Here is a 26793-nt window from a genome sequence, read left to right on the forward strand (position 1 = left end):
CCATTTTTATCCTATACCCATGTTCCTTCTTCACTTCCTATTTATTTTTACAGTAGACCCTTTAGCATTTCTTGCATTTCTGGTTTGGTGGAGATAAATTCCTTCAGGTTTTTTTTTTGTCTGTGAAGCTCCTGATTTCCCCTTCAGTTTTGATTGATAGCCTTGCTGGGTACAGTATTCTTGGATTCAGACCCTTCCTTTGCATGACTTTGTATATTTCATCCCATTCCCTTCTGGCCTGATAAGTTTCTGTGGAGAAATCAGTTGCTAGTCTGATGGGGGTTCCTTTGTATGTAACTTTCTGTCTCTCTCTGGCTGCTTTTAAGATTCTTACTTTGTCGATGTTGTTTGCCAATTTAATTATAATGTGCCTTGGCGTCGGTCTTCTGGGACTCATTTAGCTTGGGACTCTGTGAGCATCTTGGATTTGTGTGGGTTTTTTCTTCTCTATCTCAGGAAAGTTTTCTGTCATTATTTCTTGAAATACTTTTTCCATGTCTACCTCAGTTTCCTTTCCTTCTGGAACCCCTATTATTCGAATATTATTTTGCTTTGTATTGTCCCAAAGCTCCCGTAGGCTCTCCTCCTGCTTTTTAATCTTTTTTTCTAGAAGCTGCTCTAATTGGGTATTTTTTTCCATCTTGTCTTCTAGCTCACTGATGCGGTCCTCTGCTTCATCTAGTCTACTCTTGATGCTTTCTATTGAGTTCTTCATGGTAGCTTTGTCATTTTTCATTTCTTCTTGGTTCTTCTTCAATTCCTCTTGGTTCTTCAATTCCTCATGGTTTTTCTTCAATTCCTCATGGTTCTTCCTCATTTCTTCTTGGTTATCGTCAAATTTCTCTTCCATTCTTTTTAGCCATCCTATGATCATTATTCTGAATTCTTGCTCTGGTAGGCTGCTTGCCTCTGACTCGTTTACTTCCTTTTCTGGTGATGCCTGCTTTTCTTTCATGTGCGGGCTATTTTTTTGTCTCCCCATGGTCTCTCTTTTCAGGATGTCTGCTTATTCAGGGGTCCTCAAACTTTTTAAAGTGGGGGCAAGATCACGGTCCCTCAGAGAGCTGGAGGGCCGGATTATATGAACTACTAATTCCTACTGTAACACCTCGGCTGTGCTCACTGCCAAAAAAACCTGGCGGGCCGGATCAGACTCCTCTCGGGCCACATGTGGCCCGCGGGCCGTAGTTTGAAGACGCCTGTCAGGTGTTCCTTCTCCTGTGTTGATTTAAAGGTACAAAATACTACACTACCAGGTACAACACAAGAGGCACTTAACAGGAATGTATTTACAATATCAATAACCTCTAATAAAGGTGACCACTAGAGAAAGGCAAATTAAGGGATAGGAGAGAAGGAAGAAAGGTAAAAATAAAATAAAATAAAATAAAATAAAATAAAATAAAATAAAATAAAAATAAATAAATAAAATAAAATAAAATAAAAATAAATAAATAAAATAAATAACTAAAAAAAAGAGGGATAAAGAGATAGAAAAAGAAGAAAAAAAGTAATGACAAAATGAAGTTGGAAAACAGGGGAAAAAAGAAGAGAGAGAGAGAGAGAGAGAGAGAGAGAGAGAGAAGAAGCAGACTAAAAGAGAAATGGGAAACAAACTATATATATGTGGAGAAAATTCCCATAGAACAACCACTAAACCTAGCCAATGCCAGTAACAATACTTGGAGATTAATACAAATTACAATATCCACTATTATTAAATAAGGCTATGATATACAGAAGTAAAAAAAACAAAGAAAAACAGAGGATTTTTTTAAAAAAAATACAAAGCAACAATAACAACACAGGAATAAGCATAACAATTTCACTAAAAAGCATAAAAATTCACAATAATCAATATTCACACAAACAATGAGAAATGGGTAGAGGGGAGTACAGTTTTTTGTTTGTTTGTTTGTTTGTTTGTTTTTTAACTAGTTAATATAGTACAGAGAGTGGTATTTATACACTTTGATCAGGGGTTGGAACTTAGGTCTATAAGTATAGTGAGAGCTTTAGCAGGGGGTATACAGACAGAATAGAGTAAAAACTAAACAGGAAAGGGATAGGATAATCAGGAGACTAAAAGGGTAGAGTTTAGTAAGAGAGTGATGGTGTAAAGGTTGAATTTTGATAGGGTTGAATGATGCTATAGTAGAGATTAAAATAGAATGAAGGTTACTCCCAATGTAAAAAAAAAAAAAAAATGGTACTGGAGAGGAAAAAAAAAAAAAAGAAACAAAAATTGCAAAATAGCAGTAGTAAGTGATGATAGAGATTGAAAAATGTAATAATTGAAAAGGTAAAATCAAGTAAGGAAAGATGAAAAAAATTCATTTCTTAAGTAAAAGATGTAAAAAATGAAAATTAAATAAAAGGTGTAAAAAATGAAAATAAAATAAAGAATAGTAAAATTAGCATAAAAATGTCCAGTAGTGGTCATTCACTTCCTCTGTTATTGTATTTGGCACGCCTGATTCTCGGACCAGACAGTCTTGCAGTTCCCAGCATTCCACTGCACCTCAGTTTTGTAAGTTAGTCCTTAATTTTAAGTAGGCTATATCTTAGTTATTTGTGTCCATTTATTTTTGATTAATTAAAAGTAAAAGTAAAAAAAAAAAAAAAAAGGCAGTTTTTAATTCAGCTCTTAGGTCTCAGTGTTTCCGGTTTGACCTCCAGTGTTTTTGGTTGCTTTGGCCTTCTTTCTCTATGGCTCTAGCTGGCAGAGTGCCCACCGGCTCCCAGATGATCTCTTCTGGCTCCGATCCCTTGTTTCCAGGAAGGCAATTTCCCCCTGCAATTTCCTCGGATATGCCCAACTGGGCAGTCCTTCCCTAGTATTCAGAAGCAAGGGGGTGAAGGGGATCAGGCGCCAAGGTGTCCAGATGTTCCGCCCTTGGCGGGACAGCCGTGATTCTTAACACTTTGTCCTGTGCCCCTAGCGTTTTAAAAAAGTCCCGCTTCTGGGGAAGATTACGCCAAACCCAGCACTGGGTGTCGCTGGGCAGGATTCTCGCTGCAGCCTTCTTTGGGAGCAGCTCGGCACAGCGGCTGCGCTCCGTGGCTACAGTGGAGGCGGGGCCTCACGGGAGCTCCACGGCTACCTTCGCGACCCAGAACCCTTGCGCTATCCCCGCAAACTCTGACCTTTCCATGGGTGATTGAAGAACTCCCTTGAATCCACATGTTTGCGCCGATTGGGGCGTCACAGCTGCTCGATGGTCTCCTCTGCTGTGGGTTTTCCAGGCCTCAGAGAAGATCCTCCTTTCCTGGTAAGATGGCGCAGCCTTCCTTCTTAGCCCGTAGCTCCGGGAGAGGTCGCCGCCCGCCGCAGTGCTGGCCGCTTGGTCAGGAAATCCTGTCCAGCGGACCCTTCCTTACCTTCCTTGAGAGTTCAGCTGCCCCTTAGCTGCCAATCAACATTCCCTGAGCAACTCAAATGCTGCTTTTATCTGTTCTGGGACCGGGGTCAGAATAAGTTCATCTGTTCGGTTGCCATCTTGTCTCTCCTACTTCTTCTCAGCTTATTCACTTTTAACTCTCCCGTGTTAGCACAATGTCTGGTATTTGTTAAAATAAATAAATAAACAAACAAACAAACAAATAAAATGAAGAAAGAAAGAAAGGAAGGAAGGAAGGAAGGAAGGAAGGAAGGTAGGAAGAAAGAAAGAAAGAAAGAAAGAAAGAAAGAAAGAAAGAAAGAAAGAAAGAAAGAAAGAAAGAAAGAAAGAAAGAAAGAAAGAAAGAGGTGCAATGATGGTAGAGGTTTAAATGACCCTAAAATTTTCTTCACATTTGGTGATTTTCCATTTAAAACCAAGGATCTAGGCAATTAAATCAAAGAACTGAATGAAGTTCCTAGTCAACGGCTTCCCTCCTCTCACAGACTGGCCTATGAACATAGGGAGGACTTGGAAAACCCTCAACTCAGCTGCTTAGAGAACACAATATAAGCTGAAGGTTTGAGTTGCCCTTACAAAGGCCATTTTACCCACTGATATATTATGACTCTTTCAACTTGACTACACCATTGCTGCCATAATTCTCTGGCCCCATTATCCCCTTTATTAAGAATGCTCCCAAGATCAAGATGGTCTTCCAAATGGTCAATTCTTCCAGCAAGTGGAGTTATCTGGTTACTATAGTGCTATAGGGTTGGCTTGAGAGAGGATGTGGAAAGGGAATAGAAACAGTGACACATGAGGCCTGTCCTGTGCATGCCAGGCATAGCCTCCATGACTTCAGGGATCAAGGGTCTCAGGTTGCTTCTTTTTGCTATAAAGTAGGTGGGGTTATTTCCTGCTTTCTAAATTTCTACTATCTTTGGAGATTAACCCACTGGTACATGATTCAGGAAAAAAAATAAAAAATCTTTAATCCTTTTTAACAATTTAGTTTAAGCCTTTTTCACTGTGCTCATACTTAGTAGGGCATGAGAAAGCCTTCATTTCACCTTCATCATTCATTTCTCCACTTGTCTAAATTATGTTCCTTATAGCAGGAAATGATATAATATTTTGTGACTATACTCAGGAATTATTAAATCAATATGTGTCATGCAGGAACAAATTTCAACTTCCATCCCCTTTCTAGATAAAGGTAAATCTTTTCATATTGAACTCAAGAATGTTGATTGTGTTAAAGCCATGCTAATCTATGGCCTTAGAAGAAAATTAACTTTTATAACTTATTGTATTGATTTCCATGCCCACCACCACCTGGCAAGTACTCACTCATGGGGAAGAATAGAGGGAAACAGATACAGGTCCAGAATCTTTTTAAGAATTTTCAAGTTTCTTTAATTTTATTTTTTCATTCATTTCATTCATTCATTTAATAGATAATAACCATTTTCTATGTGGTATATTTTTCTGTGCCAGCTGGATCTGATTCAAGCTGCACATTGGTTCAGGTGAGCTCCCAGCACATGTTTTTTTTTGTTTGTTTGTTTTGTTTTTTCTTATGGTGTTGACAGAAGTGCAAAAGAGCAAGCCCAGTTGCATAAATATATTTCTGGTCTCTGTCTGTGTCAAGTCTACTAACGTCTCATTGACCAAAGCAAGTCATATAGTTAAGCTCAAGATCAAAAGACAGGTATATACACTCTGTCTTTAATGGGAGAAACTATAAAGTTACCTGGCAAAATGTATAAATACATAAATGAATAAATAATTGGCCACCAATATACAGTCAATGACGCTGACAAAAGACATCATGATATAGTTTCAAAAAGCTCAATGAACCCCAAACAGTATAGAAAACCTAAAAAGTGAAACTTAGGCAGGTCATAATAAAACTATGGATAATAAGAACTAAGTGTTTTAATATCTAAGTTCCAATTATTATTATGGTATGGTGTGGGAAACAGATCAGGAGATAACTGCCAATGAAGATAATTATTACTCATAGTTCCCAAGAGAAGGAGGCATGCCATGCCATGTAGAGTCACATGGGGAAGCATCAGGGCCAGCCAGGAAGCAGAAAGTGTGAGGGGGAAATGTGGGCAAGAGTTTCTATGGTTTCCGTGAGAAGGAATGGGAAAGATTGTGGGAAGGAATTAGTAGGTTGGGATAGGCTATTTTGAATAATTTCAGTGGGCTCTATGGTGTTGGAATGGTCTCCACCTGTCTAGTAAGTGTGGTGATTAGGGTAGAAAGATAGTGACTTGGTATTATGAGAGCCCAGAACAATTAAACCAATGGAACAGAAACAAGAATCCAGACAGAGAGCCACACATAGCATTTTCTCATATCAATAATACCTCCCCATGCCCAATGATACACTTCACACAAAAGACATTTCCAAATAGGTCAACCAGCCTCATCCAGGCCCCACCCAAGGCACTCACAGATCAACACCCCAGTGCTATACTAACTCAACACATCCAGATCTAAGCCTTCATCACTTGATTCAGCAGACCCTCAAGTTCCCACAAAAGTTTCCAGCCATGTCTGAGAGGCAGCCGTGGGGCAGGGGCAGGCGAGGAGCAAGCTATTCCGGGCCTGGCTGCTCTGGGCCTGGCCTCTGTTGCTCTGGTTCGTTCCACAACCAGCTGCTCCGGGTCTGGTCACTGCCGCTCCCGACCTAGTTGCTCTGGACTTGGCTGCTGCTGCTCTGGGCTTGGCTGCACCTGACCCGGCTGCTCTGGGCCCGGCTGCTCCGGGCCCGGCCACTCCAGCCTGGCCGCTCCCATCCTGGCAACCGCTGCTTCGGGCCTGGCCACACCAGACCCGGCTGCTCCGGGCCTGGCCGCTCCCAGCCTGGCAGCTGCTGCTTCAAGCTTGGCCGCTCCCAGCCTGGCAGCCGCTGCTTCGGGCCTGGCCGCACCCGACCCGGCTGCTCTGGGCCCGGCTTCTCCCAGCCTGGCAGCCGCTGCTCCGGGCCTGGCCTCACCAGACCCAGCTGCTCCAGGCCTGGCCTCTCCCAGCCTGGCAGCCACTGCTCTGGTCCTGGCCACACCAGACCCGGCTGTTCCGGGCCTGGCCGCTCCCAGCCTGGCAGCCGCTGCTCTGGGCCTGGCTGCTCCCAACCCGGCTGCTCTGGGCCCGGCTTCTCTGGGCCCGGCCACTCTAATTTTAAAAATTTTTTTAATATTTTATTGATTTTTTACAGAGAGGAAGAGGAACAGAGAGTCAGAAACATTGATCAGCTGCCTCCTGCACACCCTCTACTGGGGATGTGCCCACAACCAAGTTACATGCCCTTGACCAGAATCGAACCTGGGACCTTTCAGTCTGCAGGCCAATGCTCTATCCACTGAGCCAAGCCGGTTTTGGCATCAAACAGGCATTTTTAAATAACCAATAAATATATGGTAAAGTGGTTTATTCATAATTGCTAAAGTCTGGAAATTACTCTAATAAAAATCAGTTAGTGAATGGAAAAACAAATTTTGGTAACTCTATACCATGGAATATTATTCAGCAATAGAAAGAAAAAAAAAAGAAAACTATGAAAATATTTAACAACATGGATAAATCTCAAAGCATTACACTAGGTAAAAGAAGCCAGCCACAAAATTCCACATGACAGAAGTTCTCTCAAAAGAAAGCCAGAAAAACTTGAAAATGTATTTTTCATGTGTTGAAAGAGGATAATTGCCAAACCAAAAAATTCCATGTCTAAAGAAAATATCCTTTAAAAAGAAAGACCAGATATGATGGTTAATTTTATGTGTCAGTTTGAATGGCCACATTTGACTAAATATTTTTATGAGTGTCTGTGATAGTGTTTGTGGATGAGATTCACATGATAATCAATAGACTGAGTAAAACAATTTGCCTTCCCAGATGCAAATGGGCCTCATCACCTGAAAACCTGAGTAGAACAAGAAAGCCAATCAAGAGGGAACTCTTCCTGCCTACTGTTGAGCTGGGATACTGGTCTTTATCAGTCCTCTGAGTTGGGTTGAGCATTGGATCCTTTTGGATCTTGAGACTGTCAGCTTTCAAACTGAAACTTACTCCATCAGCTCTCTCAGTTCTCAGGCCTTCAGACTCAGACTAAAACTACACATCTGTTCTCTTGGGTCCCAGTTGGCTGACCACAGATCTTGTGACTTTTCAGCCTCCATAATCATATGAGCTAATTTCTTATTATAAGTACTCTGTAGAACCCTACTTAATACACTGGATAAGAGCATTTTCAGATTAATAAAATCCTGGAGAATCTTTAATTGCTAAAGTATATACTAAAAAAACTTCTTCAAACAAACAAACAAACAAACAAAAAAATGAGCCCAGAGAAATTCAGAGATGCAAAAATCCTTATTTCATGCATCACTGTAATGTCTATTTTCCTTCTTGTGTTTATAACATTTATTATTAAGTATAAAATACCAAAATAGAATATAATATAAAATTATTAAATATAAAAATTAAATGGTTTTATATTTGGAACAACTGGATATCTTTGGGGAAAAAACTGAGCTTTGATTCTATGGATCATAGACCTAATTTTGAAAGTTAAAAGTATAAAGCTTCTATGGGTAAAAAACCACAAACAGTAGATTATCTCGAAAACTTCAGTGTAGGCAGAGATTCTTAGGTCATAGTATTCAAATAAAATAAAAATATTAAAAAACTAGACATGACTAAAATTAAAATTTTCTGTTCATCAAAAGTTATCATTAAGACAATAAAAAATGAAATAAAAGGTATGCAGATTAGAGGAAGAAAGAAAACTACCACTATCTTTATATGACATGATTATGCATATAAAAAATCCAAAAGAACCTGCTTAAAAAAACACACATTAGAACTAATAAATGAGTTCAGCAAGGTTGCAGGAAAATATACAACTTATATAATCTGTATATACATACTAATAAACAAAAACCAGTGTTATTTTTATATAGAAGCAATGAGAAAACAAAAAGGAAGCAATTCCATTTCTAAAAGCATTAAAGAGCATAAATTACTTAGAAATAAATTTAATGAGAAGCTGAAAAGTGATTATTGAAATTATAAAATATTGTTGAAAAATTTTAAAGAAAATATAAAGAAATGGAAATATAGCCATGTTCATGTGTTATAAGGCTCAGTATTAAGATGCCACTATTCCTGCAAATTGAACTACAGCTTTAATACAATTCTTACCAAAACCTCAACTGACTCTTTGCAGGAAATGACAAGCCAATTCTAAAATTTTTATGGAACTACAAGGGATCCAAATTCTTTTTTCAATATTGAAAAAAAATTTAGTAGCCAGGAATAGATTCTCACATTTATAAACAATTGAATTTCAACAAGGATGTCAAGACAACTTAATGGAAGAAAGAATAGTCATTTCAACAAATGGTACTAGGACAACTGGATATTAATTAACAAAAGAATAAAGCTGGACTGCTATCTTATACAATATACAAATATTGACTCAAATTGGTTATGGACTTGATCCCTAGTATAAGGTGTGCAGGAAGGCAGCTGATCAACCATTCTCTTTTATCATTGATGTTTCTACCTCTCTCTCCCGCTTCCTTCCTCTCTGAAACATATATTCTAAAAATAAATAAATAAAATAGATTGTGGTGAAGGTTGCACAAATTTGTGAATATACTAAAAACTATTGTATACTTTAAATGGGTCATTTATAAGGTATATAAATTCTATCTTAATAAAGCTGTTTCCTAAAGGAAAAGAAAATGATGTCACAGATAATGATGTCATAAAGAGAAAACACTGCAGTACATATAGGGTGTCCCCCAAAAATGTATATACACTTTAACAGCTGATAGCTCAATTTTGAAAATGAAATGTATTTTAATAAACACCACTTTTATAATTACTTAAAGTGTGTGTATACACTTTGGAGGACACGCTATATACTGCTTAAGACTTATGCTAAAAACAAAGAAAATTTACAAATCAATAATGAAAAGACAAGCAAACCAATAAAAATGTAAACAAACAAACTTGAAAAAAAGCAGTTTACCTCCTTGAGTCTCTTACTGATGGTGGGATTGTAAAATGCTATAATATTTGGAAATCTATTTGGCAGTTTTTAATAAAGTTAAACATATAATTCTGGAGAAACCAAGATGGCGGCATAGGGTAGACACCCGAATGCAGCCTACCACAACAAATTTGAATTTAGAACTGAAAAACAGAGGAGGCATTGCCCTGAAGCGCCAGACGGCTGGCTGAGAGGAGGCTCTGCCATCTGGGAAGGAGAGAGAAGGCACGCTGAACCTCAGGAACTGTGAAGGTACGGAGAACTGTGTGTGAAAAGGCACTGGCTTAATCCCGGTGCGGAGAGGAAGGGCCGGACTGAGATTGCTGCTGGCTTACTCCCTGCACGCAGAGAGGGCGGGCCGGGCTGAGTTCGCTACTGGCTTACTCCTGGCGCGGAGAGGGCGAACAGCTAACGCGGCTGGCTTTCTTGTCCGAGAGGAAAACAGAATCACCCTATTGCTCTGATAAACGGCCCCAGACACGGAGAGGCCAGACTGTCAGGCAGTGGGCAGAGATCTCTTGGAGGTGTGTGAAGCCAGAGGCCATTACTGCGGGACTTGGGGAGGAGCCGAAGGGAAAACAAAGTTTGTCTGCACCAACCCGAGACTCCGCCCTACCTGTGGCTGAGCACAGAAGCTCTCCCAGAGGCTGGCTTTCTCTAAGGAGGGACTTGCAGGAATCCAAAGCTTGTCTGCGCCTTTACCAAAGAGGTGCGTGCGCGCCTGCAACCAATCTTCCAACACTCTGCACGAACAGGACTTTTCTAAGGCGAGACTGACAGGGAACCAAAGATTGTCTGCGCCACCTCGAGACGCCACCCTATTCAAGCAGAGTACGGAAACCCTCCTAGCTGAGACACTGCTGATCCTCACAGCCAATTGGCTTGGAGATCAACGCTTCCCAGTGATACCAACAATAAGCAAGGCTTAACAACAAGACTGCACACACAGCCCACAAAGGGCTACACCAAGACTGTCCACTGCAGGTAACTGGGAAGGCTGTGCTACTGGGCTCTACCAGAACACCTAGCACACAAAGCTATTCCATCAAATCAGGGAAACAACTAAAATGCAGACAAGAAGAAGGACACAAAGGAAGGAGATGGAGGAAAAGAAAAGATTGGACATTGAGTTCAAAACTACAGTTATAAGGTTATTCAACAATATCCTAAAAAAGGCCGATAAAATAAATGAGACCTATGCGGATATGAAAAGGGAGCAACTAGAAATAATAAGGGATCAACAAGAAATGAAGAAAACATTGTCTGAAATAAAAAATATTATACAAAGTCCTAAAAACAGACTGGAAGATCGCAAGAATCAAGACAAAGATTTAGAACACAAAGAGCCAGAGGACACTCCTCTGCAGAAGGAAGAAGATAAGAGAATCCAGAAAGTTGAAGATAGTGTAAGAAACCTCTGGGACAATTTCAAGCGAACCAACATCAGAATTATGGGGATTCTACAATAGAAGAGAGAGAGCAAGATACCGAAAGAGTACTAGAAGAAATAGTGACAGAAAACTTCCCCCACCTGGGGAAAGAAATAGACTTACAAGTCCAGGAAGCCCGCAGAACCCCAAACAAAAGGAATCCAAGGAGGTCCACACCAAGACATATCATAATTAAAATTCCAAGAGCAAAAGACAAAGAGAGAATATTAAAAGCAGCAAGAGAAAAGCAGGTAGTGACCTATAAAGGAGCACCCATAAGATTGTCAGCTGATTTCTCAACAGAAACCATGCAGGCCAGACGGGAATGGCAAGAAATATTCAAGGTGATGAATAACAAGAACCTACAGCCAAAAATAATCTACCCAGCAAAGCTATCACTCAGAATCAAAGGACAGATAAAGAGCTTCACAAATAAAAAAAAGCTAAAAGAGTTCATCACCACCAAACCAGAATTATATGAATTGCTGAAGGAGGTTATTTAGGAAGAAGAAGAAGATAAAGATAAAAATTATGATCAACAAATACGTAGCTATCAACAAGTGAATCTAAAAACCAAGGGAATTTAAAAATCTGATGAACAATATTAACTGGTGAATATAATAGAATCAGAGGTATGGAAGGGGAGTGGACTGACGATTCTCAGGGAAAAGGGGAGTGGGGGTGCAGGAAGAGACTGAACAAAACCTGTGCACCTATGGATGAGGACAATGGGGGATGGGGAAAGGACAGAGGGTGGGGTGGGAACCTGGTGAAGGGGAGCAATTGAGGGGGGGAAGAGGATCACATTTGTAATAATCTGAACAATTAAGATTTATTTAAAAAACAAAACAAAAACAAAAACACATATAATTCTGTTTTGATACAGATTTTCCTCTATTATGTAAGTAGTGGAAATAATTGAGAAATAATGTTTATGTCTACAAAAAGATGTGCATATAAATAATTATAGCTGCTTTATTTACAATAATCCAAAAGTGGAAAATGCCTAAACATCATCAACAAGTAAATGAATAAAAAAAGTCATGATTCATTCATAAAATGGGTTACTATTCAGCAATAAAAAGAAATAAATTACTGATGCATGTAGCAATAGGAATGAATTTCAAAAACTTGTGAAATAGGCAGCCAAACACAAATGAGAACATATTGTATGACTTCATTTTTTCTTTATTTTTTGAAAATCACTTTTTTAAGTCTTTTTTTCAATTTAATATTTCAAGTATTACAAATAGTAGTATATATGTCTCCTTTTTTTCCCATTGACCTTCCCCCAGCTTCCCCTACACCCTCCCCAAGAACATGCCTTCACACACACACACACACACACACACACACACACACACACACCCTGCCCCCAGTGTCTTGAGTCCATTGGTTATGCTTATATGCATGCATACAAGTCCTTCGGTTGATCTCTTACCTCCATCCCCTCAATCTTTCCCACCTTCCCACTGTAATTTGATAGTCTGTTCAATGCTTCTCTGCCTCTATCTTCTTGTTCATCAGGTTATAATGTTCTTTATTATCCATAAATGAGTAGTATTTTTATTTTACTGACTGGTTTATTTCACGTAGCATAATGTTCTCCAGTTCCAACCATGCTGCTGCAAATGGTAAGAATTTCTTCTTTTTTATAGCAGCATAGTATTCCATTGTGTAGATGTACCATAGTTTTTTGATCCAATCATTTGCTGACGGGCACCTAGGCTGTTTCCAAATCTTAGCTATTGTAATTTGTGCTGCGATGAATATAGGGGTGCATATATTCTTTCTTATTTGTGTTCCTGTTTTCTTGGGATATATTCCTAGAAGTGGTATTACTGGGTCAAATGGAAGTTCTGTTTTTAAATTTTTAAGGAAATGCAATATTGTTTTCTACAATGGCTATACCAGTCTGCATTCCCACCAGAAGTGCACAAGTGTTCCTTTTTCTCTACATCCTCTCCAGCATTCGTCATTTGTTGATTTGTTGATGATAGCCACTCTGACAGGTGTGAGATGATACCTCCTTGTTGTTTTGATTTGCATCTCTCAGATGATTAGTGACTTTGAGCATGTTTTCATGTGTCTATTGGCTTTTTGAATAAAGTAAAATAAAGAGAAAAGAAAATGAAACCTTTAAAATAAGGTAAAATGATAGTAGTAATAATAATGATTAAAAATAAAAATATAATAATTAAAAAGGTAAAATCAAGTGAGAAAAAATTTAAAAATTTTAGTTTCTTAAGTAAAAGATAAAAAATAAAAATGTGCAGTAGTGAAGGTTATTCACTTCCTCTACTGTTCTGTTTGGTATACCTGTTTCCTATCAGGTAGTCAAGACAGTATTGATGTTCCCTGTGTTCCACCGCTCCTCTGTCTTATAAGCCATAATCCTGTTTTCAAGCAGTCAGTATTTCTGTTTCTCAGCCTGCCTGTAGTTGTATTTACACAAGAGTCGATTTGTGATTTAACCCTTTGGTGGCAGTGTTTCTGTATTGACATCCTTGCCTATAGGTCCTCTCTGCCCAGTATTTAGATTTTGTTTTCCCTGCCACACTTAATACTGGTTTGGGGGAATGGACTGCAACAGAGCTGGTTTCTTGATCATTTCTCCCTGCTCTGATCCCCCGGTTCCACAAAAACAACTTTTCCCCATAATCTCTGAGTTTTTTTTTAATTGGGTAATCCCTATGTTCTGGGCATAGTAATCAAAAACAAGGATTTAAAGAGGAAAAAAAAGCCAGAGCAAGCATGCGAACTTGTGCCTTTTCCCCTGGCACAACACAGCCAGTATACTGGTAAAACTTCAGGCTGTCTTTTTGTGCTCAGCCCAGTTATGGGTTGATTTCTAGAGTTCCCTTCTGCCAGCAGCCCTGTGGATCCCCTTCCACATTCACGGACCCTGCTGGCCCCAATGGCCACAGATTTTGTGGGACACAGATTTCCTTTGAACCTCTAGATCCCACGCATCCGTTTCTCCCTCTAACCTGGATGGCAGACCTCACCTTTCCATGAGAAAGGTGCAGAGCTCATCTGAGTCTGCATTTTCACGCTGCTTGAGACCTGGTGTTCATGGGTTCCCAGCTGGTCTCTGGACATTATGATTGTTGGGTCTCTGTTTCTTCCCGGTTGAAGATAAGGCTAGATTTTCGATCACATCCACTCTTCCCTTCAAGGTAGCATGGTCTCTGCAGCAGAGCCAGTCCCTCTGGGAGCGATTTCAGCAGCAGTGGAGGCTGCCAGGTCAGGGGAACCCTGTCTGGCAGTTCCCAATAGTCCCTTGGAATATAGCTGTACCTCGCTCCTCATATGTCCACACGCTCTCCTTTCATTCTCTCACACACACACTGTCTTTCAGCCTGCCTTCCCATTGGCAGCCATCTTCAATCTCCATGACTTTATTTTTTTATATATATATTTTTTTATTGATTTTTTTACAGAGATGAAGAGAGAGGGATAGAGAGTTAGAAACATCCATGAGAGAGGAACATCGATCAGCTGCCTCCTGCACACCCCCTACCGGGGATGTGCCCGCAACCAATGTACATGATCTTGACCGGAATCGAACATGGGACTTTTCAGTCCACAGGCCGACACTCTATCCACTGAGCCAAACCAGTTTCGGCTCATTTTTAAAATGTATATTTAAGGACAGCTGAAACCGGTTTGGCTCAGGGGATAGAGCGTCGGTCTGCGGACTGAAAGGTCCCAGGTTCGATTCTGGTCAAGGGCATGTGCATTGGTTGCGGGCACATCCCCGGTAGGGGGTGTGCAAGAGGCAACTGGTCGATGTTTCTCTCTCATCGACGTTTCTAACTCTTTCTCCCTCTTCCTTCCTCTCTGTGAAAAGTCAATAAAATATATATATTTTTTTAAAATAAAATGTTATTTAAGGACAAACAAAAGAAATCTATTTTGATAAAAATAGGTATTACAATAGAGATTGCTACTGGGGTGAATGTGGAGATGTATACTTAAGGTTGGTTTGTATATTTTATGATATGTAAAGTACACCTCAATAAAATATGGTTAGCCAAAAAACAAAACTAAAAACTAAAAGAAAAAAATTATTGTATTAAAATTTAGTATAGTACTATTTTATTTAAGAAATGATTAGGAATCAATTTCTAGCATGACAGTGTGAGGAGCTCTGCTGACTCTGTAGACAAAAAAAAAGGGGGGGGGGACACACATACAGAAATGGAATTTTTCAACTAGAATACATGGTATTCCCCTGGGCAGACTGGTTCCCAGGGACCTAGGCTCTTGTTCAGTGGCGTCGAAGAATGAAAACCACTATGGAAGGTGGTATAGCAAAGGTGGAAATTTATTGAAGAACTATGATAGATTCTAACATGGAGAAGAGGAAAGAATCTCACAGCATAGACTCCCACGTGGTGAGGGAGAAAGAGTCCCACAGAACGGAATCCCATGTGGGGAGGGAGAAAAGTCCCACTGAGTTCCTTTCCCCTAGGACTAAGGCTTATAAAGCCTGCCGATCTTGGTGCCTTGATACTTCCTCTAATTGGTCACTATTTCCTTGGACTGGTTACTATAGTAACTTCTCAGCTCAAAGGTTGAACCTCACATGGGACGTGTGAAGTTTTCCTCCCCTCCTTCCTTATTGTTTTCCTATTCACTTTGCAGTTTCCTCTTCCCCTTCTGAAAGAAGGACTTCCTTTTATTTTGTAAAGATAGACCTTTGGCTGTTTCCAGCCCCCTCATTCTATGGAAATTTACCTGTTGCAGCATTTCAGCTTCCCTATTCTATGAACCTTCTGCTGCTCTGCAGCCCTGTGCATCTTCCGCGGTCCTCTTAATTTCTAAAATTTCCTAAATCTGTCTTTTTCATCCTCCAAAATTACTATTTCTATCTAAACCTGACAAACTCACAGGGGTACTACGTGGTGGCCTTCCAAAGTTAGAGACCTAAAGTAACCACATAGGATGCTCTGAAATTAAAGCTTCCTAACCAAAAGCTAGTCATGGTGGGTAGCCATATGGTAGCCCAGTACCTTCCTTAACAAAGGCCAGTGATTACTATAGTGAGCCTGTCTATTGTCTTTTGCATCTACTATAGCAAACCTTTGCAATGTCTGAGTAATCCCCTTTTTCCAGACCCCTCATGGCACAATCTCCCACTAGAGCTCCTGACCAGGAACCCTCATTGTTAGTTTGTTGCCCAAATACCATCTTTGTGATTCATAAATGTTAATTATTAACTATCCTGTACCCATTAATGTAAAAGAAGTATGTGTCTATCCGGTTTACTCTTTATCCAATCTCAGAGATTTTCCTACTTTGCTTTCTCCTGCCTCCCTAATCTACCACTAGTGGATTTCATGTAAACCTCCTCCCCCCCCACCCCCCCCGCCTTACTTCTTTTCCTTTTACTATAATGTACAAAATGAAGTGCAAAAGTGATATCCTCTGGAACATTTTTCATTTCATTGAGATTTTGTCCCCCAGAAATTGTTGTCAGTTTAGCTCAAATAAACTCATAAAAGTTCTGTACAGGTTTGTGCATTTTTTATATCAACACTTCCATCTCAATAACACTGGTGAAGATTATTTTTAAAAGAACAAAATATTTATAAATGTAAGGAACATTCAAACCTATGCCAGTGTCTTCTCATCCTTGAAAAGTCTTAGATCTCCCCTGTAGACAAAGGCAAGTTTTGGAGGCAGGAGTAGATGTCCATTCACAGTCAGGTGCCTTTTTCTTTTTTTTCTTCTTTTTTTTAATATATTTTATTGATTTTTCACAGAGAGGAAGAGAGGGATTGAGAGTTAGAAATATCAATGAGAGAAAAACATTGATCGGCTGCCTCCTACACATCCCCAGTGCAGGTACATGCCCTTGACCAGAATCAAACCTGGGACCCTTGGTACATGCCCTTGACTGGAACCAAAGGTACATGCCCTTGACTGGAATCAAACCTGGGACCCTTCAGTCCGCAGGCCAACACTCTATCCACTGAGCCAAACCGGTTTTGGCTCAGATGCTTTTTTTTTAATGAGAAAAGTGAATCCATGTGTTAACTACGTTGAGTTTGGCTGCTCATGGGTTAGTTAGTAATAGTTGGTAAGGTCCCCTCCAATCGTTCAAATCTCCTGGTTATAAGCCAGGATCTTTGAAATATTTGTCTCCCAGGAGTGCACTGTGAAATAAATTGGTTACTAATTGATCAATTTCCTTAAGCTGGCTAATAAGCTGTTGTCAATAATGTAGAATGTCTGCTTTTCAGAAGGAAAATAGGTGGGCAACTTTGGGGGCTTATAGCCTAGTTCAGTATCTAGTTAAACAGTAACCTTACTTCCCCATTCTAACTGACTTCGGAAGAGCTACAAAGCCCACCCCGAGGGGCCCACCACAAGAAGACATATATATCAAAGCCTGCCCACGTTGGCAGTTCAGGTTTTGGATCAGAGTCCCCTTGGACTAGCAGCACTGCATAATAAAGGTTTACTTTCCTGATTCCTCTGGGTGCTGGCTGTCATTTCCTGGGCCATTTGCCACAACACTTTTTAGCAAAGATAGTTCATTTGCTATTTCATCCAGATACATAGGGTGGCCAGTGACTGTTTCATAAAAAGTTTATGTTTACCAAAAGGAGATCTCAGGTTGAGGAGTCCTATAGGGAGAGCTTTCATCCAAAGGAGATAAAAGCTTTTGAAATCTCAGCTAGCTGAATATTTATTATACCATTGGTACATTTCACCAATCCAGAGGCCTGGGAGTGATAAAAATGCTGTAGAACATGCCAAATGTTACAGATAGATTTTATTTGCCCAGTGAAATGGGTACATGGGTCACTATGCAATTTAGAGGGAATTCCCCAATTGGAAATTATTTTTTCTAATAACAATTTACCAACTATTAAGGCAAGGGAATGCTTCAACCCAGTGAGAAAACATACAACTCATAACTGATATATATTTGTATCCCTGAAAAGGTGGTATTTGGTTTAAGTCCAATTGCCTTATCTCAAAAGGACCTAAAGAAAGTGGAAAATGTCCTTGGGACACATGAAGTGGTTTTCATTGGTTATATTTTGAACAGATAGGACATTTACTGTACACTTTATGAGCAACAGTAGGAGGATATTTCCAACAATATTGTTGACTCCATGAAATTATATTTTCAGGAACCCAATGTGTTAGCTCGTGCACATTTTGAAGTACAGGGAGTTGGGCCCCTATAAGTAAAATAGGTTTCTGATTGGGTTCAAGTCATATCTGTTTCTTTAGGTCAAAGGTTTTCCCCTTTTGTTGCCATATCCTCTTTTCTTCCCCATAGCTGTCTGTTGAAACTGCAAAATATAATATTTTATAGTTGACAGAAAGCAAAGAACATTCTCCAATATGGATAACTTGATGTTCAATGCCATCTGCCTAACTGCACTGTTGGCAAAACGATTTCCTTTTGCTTCCATAGTGGTACCTTTAGAATGTCCTGGAATTTCAATAATTGCCAATTGTTTTGGTTGCTTTATAGCATTTAATAATTCTGCTACCAGTTTTCCATTTTTTATGGATTGCCCTGAGGATGTAAAAAAGCCCACTGCTTCCATAACATTCCAAAGTTATAAGCTATATCAAATGCTTAGCGACTATCAGTGTATTATTGGCTACTTGATCTTTGGCCAATTGACACAGCAATTAGTTCAGCTTGCTGGAAAGATTTTATTTCAGGTAGATAAGAACTTTTAATTGTGTCCACCATGGAAGTTTTTGCATATCTAATTCAGTAATGTTCCTGTTCATCTTTTAGAAGATCCGTCTGTAAACTGAATTAAGTCATCCTTATCAATAGCAATTTCCTGTAAATCATCCCTAGGAACAAGAAGGTGGTCAGTAAGCAAAACATAATTGTGGTTATCTTCATCCTATAAAGTGGGTAACAAAGTTTCAGGGTTAAGATGATTACCCTGAGTTAAAGTAATATTACATGCAGAAAGCAGGAGCACTTCATAAGCAATTGAATGACAGAGAAATGTTGATTGTGATGAGATCTGGTGCACAGCCAATGCATTGCAGTTTCTAAAGAGAGTTGCAGTCAAGGACTCAAGCAAGCTCCCTTTCTATCCCTGCTCTTGTTATATACATCTGCATCCCTATTCCAGCATCTCCTTTTGGAGATCTCCTTATCAGGGACCCTGAAAGACACCTTTTTTACTCTGCCACAGTATTCAGTATTTTCCCATTCCTGGCCCTCCTTCTTCTTTTCTCTCTATTTTGACCCTACAGACTATAACTCTGTAGGAACCTTTTGTTTGGTGATCCCTCAACAATGAGTCAACCTCACCCTCACACTATTCCATGGTGGAAATTGAAATGGAGGGAGTTGACACTTTCTCTGGTTTTAGCCTCTTCCTTGTACTATTGTAGTAACTGATTAAAGACTTGACTGTTATTTTCATTTTGGCTGATTTTTAATCAGTTACTCCAACAGATGAAAACTCAGTTAGTTCTCTCCAGTTCAGTTGAGATTCTGACAGAGAGAAGCATGTGGATTCCAAGATATTTAAAAAATAGAGTTGATGGGCTTGGCTATTGATTTGCATCAGGGTGGGATGGGTAGAGGACAGTTAGAGAAGATAAAATGACAAGGAAGCTAGCTGCCTAGGGTTTCTTTTTTGTTCAACTGAGTAGATGATGTTTCGACTCACTGGAACACGAAACAGGGAACAGGAGCAAAGCAGAAAGGAAATATTTCCAGTAGGGTCTGTGATCATGTTCAGTAAATAGTTGGATATGTAAAAAGATATTTAGGGGAGAGATCTAGATTATAATATAGATTTAAGAGCCATTGATTTATAAAAAGTAATTGTAGCTATGAACATGAATAAAATGGCCCTGGGAGAATATATAGAAGGAGAAGAAAAGATGGCCTGGGACTAAAGCCCACCATGACCTCTTCTTACAGCTAACCTCTTGGGGTTTTATAGATAGTTCTCTAATGATGTGTTTTTATATGATTCTATCAAAGCCCTTCTGACTTAGTGATTAAAGTAGAGATAGCAGGTTTTAATGGAGAGCCAACATTTAGAGTCAGCCCCATCATCCCTCTTCTCTGGCCTCCACATCCCCCACCCCTACCTCCACAAGCTGGAGGATGATAGACTCAACTAAACACCTTACTCAAGGAGGAGGCATTGTGCCTCTGAAATACTGCAGAATAATTTCTTGATTCTTTAAAAAAAAATTTTTTTTTTTTTAATTGGCAAATTGAACTGGGCAGAAGGTTAAATTCCTAAGCATCCAGAACCCTGGGAAAGGGAGTGTTGCTGTGTATAACTTCAACCAGAAATGATGATATTAAAGCATTCTTATAAAGATAGGATTTCCTGATTATTTAGTTTGTTTATATTGTTAAATTCCATTTGTTTGTTTGTTTGTTTGTTTAAAATTCACTTTTGAAACAAAAAACTGGCAATCTCTTTTCTACTTTCTGTGTCCTCAGAAGGCAGCACAGACCCCAAAGCTCTATGAAAAGAACACAGGTGTTGAAATTAGGCAGTCTTGGGCTCAAATGTGAGCTGCATTAACCAGATATATAACTCAGATCAACCACTTAACTTCAGTGAGCATTAATTTTCTATCTGTGCATTGAGAACTTCATTAGCATCCTGATATCAAATAAATAAAATAATATGAATAAAGCCCAAAGTACATAATAGGTGCACAATAAATGGCAGCCAAAATGATATTAGAATATTATTTAGCAATATAAAAAATGAAATATGGATATGTGCTATAACATGGATGAACCTTGAAAACAATAAGTTAAGTGAAAGAAACAAGACATAAAAGACCAAGTATGAGTGATCTTTTGTGTGAGTCCATTTATATGAAAAGTCCAGATTAGAAAACTCCATGGAGACAAAAAGTAAGTTAATGGTTGCTAAGGTCTGGGATAGGATTTAGAAAGAAATGAGGAATGACTTCTAATGGTTACAGGGTTTCATTTGGTGTCATAAAAATATTCTAAAATTATGTGGTGATAGTCCCACAACTCTGTAAATACATTATAAATCATTGATTTGTATATGTATAAATGGGGGAATTATATGCATTTGAATTATATTTCAATAAAGTTATTTTATTTCTAAATACTAGAGGCTGGGTACATGAAAATCCATGCACTGAAGGGGATGATCCCTCAGCCCAACCTGCCTCCTCTCACAGTCCGGGAGCCCTCAGAGGTGGGAGGTGACCCGGCAATCAGAGGAAGGCAACACCCATCACACCTCTGCTGCTGCCACTGCTGACAGCGCAAGCCTCGGCCGGCCCTGGTTACCTGAGCCTCAGGTGGCCCTGTGTGGCTGGGAAACCACCATCTGAGGCTTGTCTGTGCCTTAGGCCAGCCCTGGGTGGCTGGACAGCCACTATCAGAGGCTTGCCTATGCCTCGGGCTGCCCTGGGCAGCTGTGGGGTTGAGGGGCCTGGGTGACTCTGAAGGCAGGCGCGAGGAGCAGCCAGGCCTGCCTGGGGCAGCCTGGCCTTGCCACACCTGCAACCCCAGTGGGGCTGAGGGGACTGGGCACCGCCATCTTTGAAGGTGTAGCAGTCAATTAGCATATTCCCTCTTTATTGGCTGTGGGCCTCACCAAATTTGAGGGCAAAGCAGTCAATTAGCATATTCCCACCATCTTTGCAACAGCATGAGGGTCAATTAGCATATTCCCTCTTTATTAGATAGGATATTTTTACTGATTTCAGAGAGGAAGGGAAAGGGAGCAATAGAAAAATCAATGATGAGAGAGAATCATTGATCGGCTGCCTCCTGCATGCCTGCTAGTGGGGAAAGAGCCCACTACCAGGGCATTTGCCTTTGTCTGGAATCGAACCCAGGATCCTTCATTCTGTAGGCTGACACTCTGAGCCAAACCCTCTAGGGATAAAGTTGTTATTTTAAAATAATACAGCAATAGCAAGCACTCAAATGTCTTATTTCTTAAGTTACTGCCATTGCTACATCTCTTTTATTCCTCTTGGCCTAGATCCTGTGGTGATGATTTCCAGCATCGCTTGTCATCACATTCAAAGAACCGAGGGAGCTAAATTTCCTCTCTGGCTATCTTTTCAACTCTCAGATTGTCAAGCTTATCTTTAAGCTCTCCAGAAGTATTAATTCCATAGATAATCCTTAGTAAATTAGTATAAGATGAAAATATTTACTTTAAATCTTTCTGCCATACCTACATATTTTCTTTGTTAATATCCACCATGACATACTAAATCATAGGAAATGTGAATTTTCTGTACAGATAAGTAAAATATAATTGATTCCATCTTCCACATGATGAAAACATCCACAGTGTATTTAGGTGGCCAAATTTTCTCTTCCAAATTGATATCTAATTCCCATGCTTACACAGTAACATCATTTTCTGAGTATGATCCTATATATATATACTTTGAATTAAGTTGTCATAAAGTATGGGCTTTAATTATATTTGGGGGGGGGCATCATATTTCTCTTCTAAAAAGCATACTTTATGAAAGTCCCATTTATAACTTCCTATCAGTAACCACTTAATTTTCCCTGCATATCTTGCTTCTTATTAAATAGTCCATGTCTATTTTACTCTTGTTTTTGAGATAACCTTGACAAAAGCAAAAATCTCTGGAATATGTGCTCATGCATGCAAACCATTACCATGCTGGTTATGGTTATTTTACTAGGGAGGGTCTCATACCACTGTTTCAAACCAGAAGTCCTGTTTGATTTCTAAATAAAGGTATTAAAAATAACTTTAGGACCTAGAGATCTCCATAGGAACTAGAGGAGATCTAGAGAAGATCAACTGAAATGATTATAAAGATAATTATACTAAAAAAGACTTTCATTTAAAAACAAAAATACTGAAGATAACTAATGAATGCTTATAAAGTAGTTAGAAGCACATGCCATCAGACTATTCCACCCACAACTCTTCCCATTCCTTCCTTATTTCAGTTACATATCATCCTCCTCGTTGATCCTTCTTCATTTAATATTAGTTACAGTCTTTCTGGCTAACAGTCTTTCTCTTCACCATTCATCTTATCGTCCTTACTGATTATGCTAATATTTATTAAGGTAATCCAAGCAATTTATCTTCTAATCCATTGAATTATTCACTCTCCTAGTCATGTTTGAGATCAATTATTATATCATTAACACAATCTCTATTCTGAGCGTACTGCTTTATGATCACCACCACCTTTCTTTTCAGCTTATCCTTAGTCCAAGTCTTTGACCTAACCAGCACCTTCAGCTCACTGATTTTACCACCTTTACACTATCACATCAATCATGCTCTCCCCTTTCTCTCATCTAGTTGTCAGACCATCATTAGTTATTTTCATCATTTCTTTGAATATGTCTTTATCTCCTTTGCTCCTATCTCCCTCCATCATTCTCACCCAACATAATCCATTGTGTGTGTGTATAAAACATCTTTTTATCCAGTCATCTATTAATAGACTTTTAGATTGCTTCCATATCTTGGCTATTCTACCTTCCATATCTTGGCTATTCTACCTAATAAAAGAGAAACATGCAAATTAACTATACCTCTGCTATGCCCACCAGCCAATCAGAGTGAGTATGCAAATTAACCCAACAAATATGGAAGCGACCAAAGAGCTAGAGCAAACAGGAGGCTTGGATTGCCCCCAGTGATGGAGGAAGCCAAGCTTCTCGCCTGCCCTGGCCAGCCTTGGCCTCTGCTCAAGGCTACAAAGTTTCAATTATAGAAGATAAATAAATTCCGATACCAGGGCCTCCACTTGGGTCACCAGGGGGCGTGGCCAGCCTGCAAACCACCACATGACCCTTGCCCAGGCCACCCCACATCCCAAGGGAACCCCCACCCTAATCAGAGACACCCTTCAGGACAAACCATCCGGCCCCCACCCATGCACCAGGCCTCTATCCTATCTAATAAAAGAGTAATATGCAGGTTGACCATCACTCCAACACACAAGATGGCTGTCTCCATATGGTCAAAGATGGTTGCCCCCATGTGGACACAAGTTGGCCACCACAAGATGGCCAGCAGGGAGGGACCAGGCCTGCAATGGAGGGCAGTTGGGAGGGACCAGGCCTGCAATGGAGGGCAGATGGGGGGAGGGGGCAGGTCTGTAGGGGAGAGCAGTTGGGGGGGCAGGCCTGCAGAGGAGAGCAGTTGAGGGGGACCAGGTCTGCAGGGGAGGACAGTTAGGGGTGACCAGGCCTGCAGGAGAGGGCAGTTGGAGGCAATCAGGCTGGCAGGGGAGAGTTACAGGGTATCAGGCTGGCAGGCAGAAGCAGTTAGGTGCAATCAGGAAGGCAAGCAGGCAAGCAGTTGGGAGCCAAGAGTCCTGGATTGTGAGAGGGATGTCCAGATTGGAGAGGGTACAGACTGGGCTGAGGGACAACCCCCCTCCCTCCAAGCCTATGCATGAATTTTGTGCACTGAGCCTCTAGTTACTAATAATGCTACAATATACATAGGGGTGCATATGCCTTTTCAAATTAGTGTTTTTATTTTCTTCAGATAAATACCCAGAAGTGGAATTGTTGGATCATATGGCAGCTGTATTTTGGATTTTTTAATTTTTTTAAGATAAATCTTTATTGTTCAAATTATTACAAAGAGTTGTTCCTCTTTTTTCCCCCCGTAGCTCCACTCTACCCTGTTCCCACCCCCACTCCCTGCCCTTACCCTCCTCATCATCCTTGTCCATAGGGGTAAGATTTTTGTTCAATCTCTTCCCACACCCCCACACCCTCTTCCCCCAGAGAATTCTCAGTCCACTCTCTTTCTATGCCCCTGATTCTATTGTATTTACCAGGTTATTCTTTTCTTCAGATTTTTTATTCACTTAATTTTTAGGTTCCCTTGTTGATAGATTTGTATTTGTTGTCACTTTGTTGTTCATAATTTTTATCTTTACCTTTTTCTTCTTCTTCTTAGAGAATATCCTTCAGCATTTCATATAATACTGGTTTGGTGGTGATGAACTCCTTTAGCTTTTCTTGTATGTGAAGCTCTTTATCCGACTTTCGATTCTGAATGATAGTTTTGCTGGGTAATCTTGATTGCAGTTTCTTGCTATTCATCCCTTTGTATATTTCTTGCCACTCCCTTCTGGCCTGCATAGTTTCTGTTGAGAAATCACCTGATAGTCATATGGGTACTCCCTTGTAGGTAAATAACTGTTTTTATCTTACTGCTTTTAAGATTCTCTCTTTGTTTTTTTCCCTTGGCATTTTAAATATGATGTGTCTTGGTGTGGTCCTTTTTGGCTTCCTTTTGTTTGGGGTTCTGTGCACTTCCTAGACTTGTAAGTCTATTTCTTTCACCAGGTAGGGAAAGTTTTCTGTCATTATTTCTTCAAATATGTTTTCAATATCTTACTCTCTCTCTTCTTCTGGCACCCCCATAATCCTGATGTTGGTATGCTTGAAGTTGTCCCAGAGGCTCCTTACACTATCTATTTTTGGATTCCTTTTTCTTTTTTCTTTTTTTTCTTTTCTGGTTGGGTGTTATTTGCTTCTTTGTATTTCAAATTTTTTACTTGATTCTTGGGGTCCCCTAGTCTTCTGTTGAATCTCTGTATATTATTCTTTATTTCAGTCAATGTATGCTTAATTTCTGATTAGTCCATTTTCATATTCTTGAGGGTCTCACTAAATTTCTCAGAGGTTTCTAGAAGATTCTTGAGCAACTTTATAACTGTGGTTTTGAACTCTATATCCAATATTTTGCTTTCATCCATTTCTTTCACTTGTGACCTGCTTCTTTGCCTTTGCATTTGGCTGCTTTCCTATGTTTGTTTCTATGTACTGGGTAGCTGTTAAGTCTCCTTGAGTTGATAGAGTGGCCTTGTGTGGTTGGTGTCCTATAGGGCCCACTGGCTCAGCCTCCCCAGTCGCCTGAGGTGGAAGCTCTTGGTGCAACCTTTTGTGGGCTGTTTTCAGTCTTGTTGTAGTTATCCCTTGATTGCTGTTGGTGATATCCAAGGAAGTACAAGGTCAGCCACTGTCTGGGGCTGCCCAGCAGGAGCTACAGAGACATCTACAGATTCCTTGTCTTTCTGGGATTTGGAAGTGCCCAGACAAGGCCTAGCTGTGAAGCAAGGCTGTTGCTGCCAAGCAGTGGGCCTTCTTTTGGAATCTCTGGTGCTCTCTGACACAGTTTGTTTTAGGGACAGGCCATTCATATGCAAAAGCCTGTGCTCAGAGCTTGGGTGGGGTTGCAAATTGGGTGGGGCAGGGTCTCTGGGTATCACCATGACAGAACAAACAGCAGTGGCTGCCCTGAACCAGAAAAGTTCTTGGTTCTCCATGTCCCTTTCCCCTGTGCAAGAACAATGATCACTGTGAGCACTTCTAAGAGTAAGCCACCCTCGCATTCCTGTCCCAATGCCAGACAGTCCAGTTTCACTCTTTATGTGCCTGGGTCCCCCAAAGTCTCGCCCAGAACTGGAGTTCAGAGCAAGCGGGAGCTTGTATCTCCCGGTTTAAAAAGCAGCACATCCAGGTGCCAGCACTTTCCAATCTCCGCACTTCTTACCAGTCTCAATGCGCTTTCTTCACCTCTCTAGTTGTGGAACTTCCATTCAGCCAGCTTTCCTGCAGTTCTGGGTGGTAGTTGTTCTACCTTTTAGTTGTGGTTTTGATGTGGTTGTGAGAGGCAGCAAGTATAGGTAATTACCTATACCACCATCTTGGTTTCTCCAGATTTTATTTTGGATTTTTAAAGAAATCTCCATATTGTTTCCCATAGTAGCTGCACTAATTTATAATCCCACAAACAGTGCAGGAGGGTTCCCTTTTTTCCATATCCTTGCCAACACTTTTTATTTGTTGGTAAACTCCTAATGAGACTATTACTGTTTTAAAAATATTTTTTATTGATTTCAGAGAGGA

The 26793-nt window shown here is 40.1% G+C and overlaps 1 long non-coding RNA gene across 1 annotated transcript in view; it reads right to left on the bottom strand.

Moving 5' to 3' along the window:
- The window catches only part of LOC123652148, a 67774-nt gene extending 51217 nt beyond the window's left edge, over positions 1-16557 (bottom strand). The window contains exon 1 of the long non-coding RNA XR_006741309.1: positions 16503-16557. This is a non-coding gene — a long non-coding RNA (uncharacterized LOC123652148). The remainder of the gene's footprint in view (positions 1-16502) is intronic.
- Between the last annotated feature and the right edge of the window lie 10236 nt (positions 16558-26793).

This window comes from Pipistrellus kuhlii, unplaced genomic scaffold (genome assembly GCF_014108245.1).
Source record: "Pipistrellus kuhlii isolate mPipKuh1 unplaced genomic scaffold, mPipKuh1.p scaffold_m20_p_12, whole genome shotgun sequence".
Taxonomy (NCBI): Eukaryota; Metazoa; Chordata; class Mammalia; order Chiroptera; family Vespertilionidae; genus Pipistrellus; species Pipistrellus kuhlii.